Genomic DNA, 6,871 nt, shown 5'->3' with positions numbered 1-6,871 from the left:
GTGGGTGGGGGAGGTGGGGGCGGGGGGGGGGCGGGGGAGGTGGGGGCGGGGGGGGGGGTGGGGGTGAATCGTTACTGACCGTATGACCACTTCCTTTCGTAGTCTTCATCTTGTCTGCGAGATCAGTTCACCTTTCAACAAAAGCTCCAGGGGCGCAGGTGTCTTCAGGACGGAATCTGGGTTTTTGCACAAGATAAAGATTTCTGTGCCGAATTCTTTCTTCAAAGAAGAGAGTTTAATTATTAACTGAAGAATGAATATCAAGGGCGTCCGTAAATGCCGCACATTTTTAACAGCTCTAGATTCCGTCTACTAAAGGAGGGCATAAATACGATTGTTTTATTGTCGTTTCTGTGGTCGGCACGAATTAACCCCCTCTCGCAGTCGTGAAAATGGGGAAAAAACACACTGAGACAATGCTTGCGGATTTATGGATTTTTATATTTTCCTCTCCGACCGCAGTGGTAGTGAAGATCACGTTCGTCCTGTGTACAAATACGAGCACACGACGATAATGTCAGATCACGATAGGGCCCCAGTGCGTCTTGCAGAGCAGGTCCCGTCGGCTGCCACAAATTGCAACAAATAAGAAAACAAGTACATGGTTTACTCACTATACATTTTAAACAAACGCTTGTAAAATCTATTGCATTTTTGTCAGTATATAGGTTTTCGTCAATAAACCGAAAAGAACCGAAAAGTTTATGGGTCTACAAATATACATCGGACTAAACCAAAAAATTTTGTTTGGAATTAGAAACAAAAAAGGTACACCGAATTTCAATTTAATAAAAACCGAAAAGACCAAACTGTATTGTCAATATCCTGTTTTGACGCTGTGCTGTTTTGTCGTAGTACTGGTTTGACGCCGTTCTCTTCTGTTAACCTGTCCTTTTGACGCTGTGCTGTCTTGTCGCTGTGCTGTTTTGACAATGTGCTGTTTTGAAGCCGTGCTGTTTTGCCGCCGTGCTGTTTTGGCACGTGCTCTTCAGTCGCCGTGCCGTTTCGACGCCGTGCTGTTTTGGCGCGTGCTGTTTTGACCGTGCTGTTTTGTCGCGTGCTGTTTTGTCGTGTGCTGTTCTGTCATGATGCCCGGTCGCATAACGTTACGGGGATATTTCTCTCTTCTCTACACAAAACCGAAGCCGATTTCCAAACCTGAAAAACCAAACATCCTCAGATAGCGCTTGAAAAGTAGGTCGGTTTTAAGAAAGATAAATGTTGAAAGGCTTATTAGTCAATAAGCATGCATTCGTGTTATTACCTGATACCGCGGGAGATTCTACCGATTTTTTTCGAGGAGGACGTCACCTTGTAACAAGGCGTACCTCAGTCGAGCTGCATGCTACGGTTCTCACAAAGGCTTGAGCGGATCTTGCTAGCGGAAAACCGTTCGCAGAAAATTATATTAAGTGAAAGTGTTTCGGAATGCGGACAGCCCTAGCACCCAAATAATTACTTCTGACCGCTCTCGACACTATACAACGTTACTAAAACACTCAGTTGGGAAACTCCCATAGAGACAGCCCTAAAAATATGGCCCCAAATCTGTCTCCGAGCACCGAGCCAACCGAGCTAATGACGAACACAACGCCACCATTTCTCCCGCAGCGGCCACTCGAGAAACTGCACGTGACTTCTATTTTTGGCTTCGACAGGGGTGAACCCCCGCCTCCCCGGCGGACGCGCCGCGTTGAACACCTGAAGTTAAAATGCACCTAGGTCGGGATGCGCTACCTGAAAGGCCCGCTGAGGCATGGTTTTATAAAAACAATATTAATTGTTCCGCAAAACCTTGCGAACTAAAGATGATAAAAACATCACGCGCCCATCATTTGGTACTAAACTCCAATAAATTTAATACAAAAAAAAGTCTTTTCCGTTTGTTTTTACGCAAAAAACAGGCTTTCAAAAAGCTCGAGGTGACCATAGTACAGACAAACGATAGAGAGTGGCGCTGTTGTCGCATTTAGCTCGGTCTCGGTGGACGCCACCGGCCCAGGTTTCGACGGCGAGTTTCCCAACTGAGTGTTTTAGTAACGTTGACACTACATGATCAGATTCGACGTCTTTGCAATATACTTTCGTCCTGGATTACTGGAGTGAAGCGAAGCAGGCAATAAGCATACCCTCTCCTCCAGCTTTTCCAGCCAGGCCCCGCCATCGCTCTGCCTTGGCTACGGCTTTTACTTCCTCAAACTCGCTGGTTTGTTTATTGCTCAATTTGATGCCATGGCTTGTACGGTGCGGTGCGGTGTTCATATGGTGCATTCTTAACTTGTATTCCACTCTACACTCTAAAAAAAAAAAAACGGTATCACCTTACACCATTTTGTCCCATATAATACACTCCAAAACTTCAAATCGATGTGCGCCCTATAGTCGCACAGATGGCCCCATATTTTACGACGGGCTTGATAACGGTGCGATATAACTTTCTAAATAGCTAAAGTATGTTATCAAAGACCACATAAAGAAAACACTGAGTTTTTGCAGTAGGGCCAAGAAAACCCCAATTATTTTGTTTTTGTAGTCGGTAACACGTATATTAGCTATTTAATACGTTAAACCACACTGCTATCAAACCCCTCGTAAACTTCGGGGCCGTCTGTTCGACTATTGGGCGCTCTACGTCGAACTTAAGTTTTGGAGTGTATTATATGGGACAAAGGATGTAAGGTGATACTTTTTTTTTTCTGAGAGAGTAGTCGTGCCTTCGTTGTGCCTTTGTCTGTCCTTCGAGCTAATTTATGCTTATTATCAAAGCCGATATGGTGGTCGACTCATACACAGAATATTATTTTTAAAAAAAGCTGCAACCTGGGCGTCACACCGCTTCGTTTTTTCTTTTTTTTTTTTGTATACCAAATATTTAGTTTTTATGAAAATTTAGTTTTATTTGCAAGGTGCGGTTTGACAGAAGGCTATGAAAATAAACAAAGTTACTTGGATGACTGTGTAAATAACAGATCCCGTATAATTGCCACGAAGGCGGAACGTAAATTGACTGACATTGTTTTCAATATAAGTTACAAGTAAAATCCTAATATTCATATTTTACGTTGTGATATTATTTCACAGATGCCTGGGGGAAAACCAGGAGAATGCAAAGATGGTGAATGCAGAAAAAAATAAAAGAGAAAAAGTACAATGAAACTTTTCCCAAGGCCGCTGTGCTACGGTGCACAAAGGATATAATGTTGGGGTAACTCTATAAGTTGCAACCGACTCTATGTGGGCAAGATTTGAAACAACGTTCTTTAGAATGCTAATTATTCTATAATACATTGTAAGCTAAAAACTGTGCGCGATTATGAAATAAAATTGAAATGACATATTAATATAGTGAGCGTGTCTGCTTCTTTTTGCGCCAGAAAGAATTAACAATTGGTTTTGTTTCAATTGTCTAACGATACATGAATACATGCATACCAAATACGCATGAAATAATATACACGTATGGCCTTAGCTGAAATTCGCTTCCTTGACAGCTGATGTGACGTCCGTACCACGTCTCTATGCTTACCATAGTTTTAGGGGCGAAGCTCCTTAGGGGCTAGCCATGTCCGTATGTCCGTCCGATGTCCGGCGTCGGATGCTCGTGCTCACGAGCACGTGAGCACGTGCTCCCGTGCTCGTGTAGGGCAAAAAAAAAAAAAGGCATCTCCACGTGGTGAATGATGTTGATTGGGGCGAAGCTCTGGTGGTGCTCGTCTGCGTAGACAGTGAGCCTCAGCATGCCGAGCCTTTCGTTCGTTTTCATCCATGTCAGAAAGAGAATGTGTGGTAAGGAACGTGTTTATATACGCATTTGAGCATTTGACCACAACGTGACATGGATGAAAACGAACTAAAGGCTCGGCATACTGCGGCTCAGCGTCTACGCAGGCGAGCACCACCAGAGCTTCGCCCCAATCAACATCATTCACCACGTGGAGATGCGTTTTTTTTTTCTTTCTGATAGCGGAAACCTGGTAAGGTGTGTTACGCCATGTCCATGCATCAAGGCATACTCCCATGGCAAGAAACCTCAAGTGCATTATCCAAGCTCAGAAAGCTTACTAGCACGATACTTGGGTACAGTTTATGAGCCGAGCAGGTGCTCCGCCTTGAGCGCCACCTTTAGGCCTTTGATAACCTTTCGTCGTACACGCCTCCAGAGCCCTGCGGAAGGCAACGAGCGCGTGCTAGAGGCGGAGTACTGGGTTTTTTACCTGTTGCAAACTGTCGTCTGACCCAAGCAAAGACCAGCACACTGTTTACAGACAAGTGAGCGTCTGCCCACAACAGGTGTTGTCACTGCGGGTGCGCGAAAACCATAATTGCGTGAGGCGAAGCGTCTCTGCATGCGCCTTGACGACAGCAGCTCCACCGCGGCGGCGTGACATCAAAGCTGTCAAATCCGCGAGTTTGAGAATATTTGAGGCAACACCGCTGACCATAAATCTTTCTTGTCGCTGCGTAATTTCAATATTTAACCGGATTTGTTTTTTTTTCAGTTCCTCTTTCACAAAACCTGATGACGTAACAACAGGTACTCCAGCGATAACGTATTCACAGGGAGTACCCAGGGGGATGGTATTCAAAGGCGACTGATACATTGAACACGAGCACCGTGTGAGCGCTGAATCTGGGCTTGTGAGAATAAATGCCTCGACAAGTATTCGGGCTTTAGCTCGTGTTGAACCTCTGCGGTGACAGGAATAGCCGAGTCCTAACGATGTCTGGAACTCAGCCCGGGCCCCGTGCTTTGCCGACCCCCGCGTGGGACTAGGATCAGCTTTAGGGAGCTTTAGAATAGACGGCCCCAATACTCTGGGCCCTTTAAGCTGCTAGGGGGAAATAGAACGTTGAGGCGTGTATTCTAAAACTTTCTATTATCCGTATATAATCGGAACACAATGACGTGGACACTGTTTCTGGCTGTAAGTTGAGGTAGAGAACACTGCTCGTTTTTCTTCCATTGGTTCTGCGCCTGCCACTGCTTGTAGGACAAACTGCGCGAACGATCCCGCGACGTGATTCGAATGGACAGTGTCAGCCGGTGCGATATTTGATGATAATGCGTCGTGAGGTGAATGGAAACTTCACTGATGTTACGTCACGCGGTGGTGTGACATTTTGTAACTTTTATCAGTAGCTTTGTGTCGCGCAGTGATTGCTCCGCGTGTGCTATGTGCCTACACTCTAAAAGAAGTTTGTGCGTCTGCTTTCACGCACAACACTCGGAGAGCCAATCACCGCAACTTACGGAAGCAGATCAGCGAATGACAATGCCGAAACATATGTTTAGACCAAAAAACGCAGTCTGAGTTGTGACATTAAGCAATGCAAAACGTCACGCTTGCATTTCTTAATGTCACAACACAGACTGCGTTTTCTGGTCTAAACATATGTTTTGGCATTGTCATTCGCTGAGCTGCCTACGTAAGTTGCGCTGATTGGCTCTGCGAGTGTTGTGCGGGAAAGCAGACTCACGGGCTTTTTTTAGAGTGTATGCACGAGCACTTCGTATCCACGTAGCACGCAGCTTGAATGCAGTCAGATCAGTGTCCGGGTACGATTTCTAAAGAGCCTCGTGGCAAGGCGCTGGCAGATAAAGCAGGCCTCGCGTAAACCACACAGACTGAACACACACAGAACAAGTAGCACCAAACACGCTTTCGCGAACGCGCTGCTCATATTGCGTGTTCGCACCAGCGTGTCCACTTTTCGCTTGGTAATATTAATAGACCAATCTCACCAGCCAGTTTTACTGGGCGCTGCCGCAGTGCATCGAAAAAATTTAGCCTTTTTGCACGCGAGAAAATCAAGCTGGAACTCTGCACGTGCACAGCAGGAGACAACACGAGCGCTCTCGTCTATTGCCGTCTGCCTCTTGTGAATTAAAGTTATGGCGGCGTCACGCATGTTCCGAACGCTTAATGAGATCGGTCTATTGTTATCTATGTGCCGCTTTTCGTTCACGCACAGCATGATATTAGTGACTTTTAGTATTGCGTGTACGAGCAAACGCAAGCGCTATGCGTTTGCGTAAACGTTGGGTGTTCCACGCTGCGAATGCGCCAGATCGCCATGCGCCAATCCAAGGCCGCAGTTTGGGCTCCGCGCACGCACAGTGTGGAACACGCAACGCTAACGCGAACGCACAGAAGTTGCGTTCAGTCGTATACGCAATACTAAAACTCACTTTTGACGTCGACTGCGTTCCAATCTAACACCCAGGGTGAGGCTGTCGGCGCCTACACATCAATTGCGTTCTCTCTCGCGGACGTGTTTACGCCGTCGAGTAGCCGCTACTTGCTCCGCGTATGCTTCGGCTGTCCCATTCTTGCGCGCAAAGGCTTATGGTGAATTCCACTCGTAGATCCGGAGCGCTTTCCAAAATCCGCGAGGGAGGCGAAATTCCGGTCCGTGGGACACGCTCCGAATCGACGAGGGGAAGATAAACTTGCATTTTTGGAGCGACCTCCCCAACACCCCTTCCCACCCCTTCTCCCTCCGCCGTACAAAATGGCCGCTGCTCGAACCTGACAAGTCCACCAACGCCTCAGCCGACTGATCTTTTCGACGACCAGTGACAACCGTCACTGCTTAGCTGCAGAAATAACACGCGACACATAACACGCGACACAGGCCGGGCGAAATTATACGTACCACAGCGCCCCCGTCACAATAACGAAGACGTCCGCGTTCGGCACCGTCACATACTGTAAAACCCTTTATTTTCGCGGCCCCTATTTTTCGCGAATCGGTCACAGATGACATAATCGCGACCACTAAATTTCGCGAATTCCAGACGCCTGCATTGAAAGTCTTAAGGACCAAAATTTTCGCGCGCCCTTAAATTTCGCGAATTCTTCTATTTGTG

This window comes from Ixodes scapularis, unplaced genomic scaffold, assembly GCF_016920785.2.
Source record: "Ixodes scapularis isolate PalLabHiFi unplaced genomic scaffold, ASM1692078v2 PGA_scaffold1__304_contigs__length_218370807, whole genome shotgun sequence".
Lineage (NCBI taxonomy): Eukaryota > Metazoa > Arthropoda > Arachnida > Ixodida > Ixodidae > Ixodes > Ixodes scapularis.
This window is presented reverse-complemented; position numbering follows the sequence as displayed.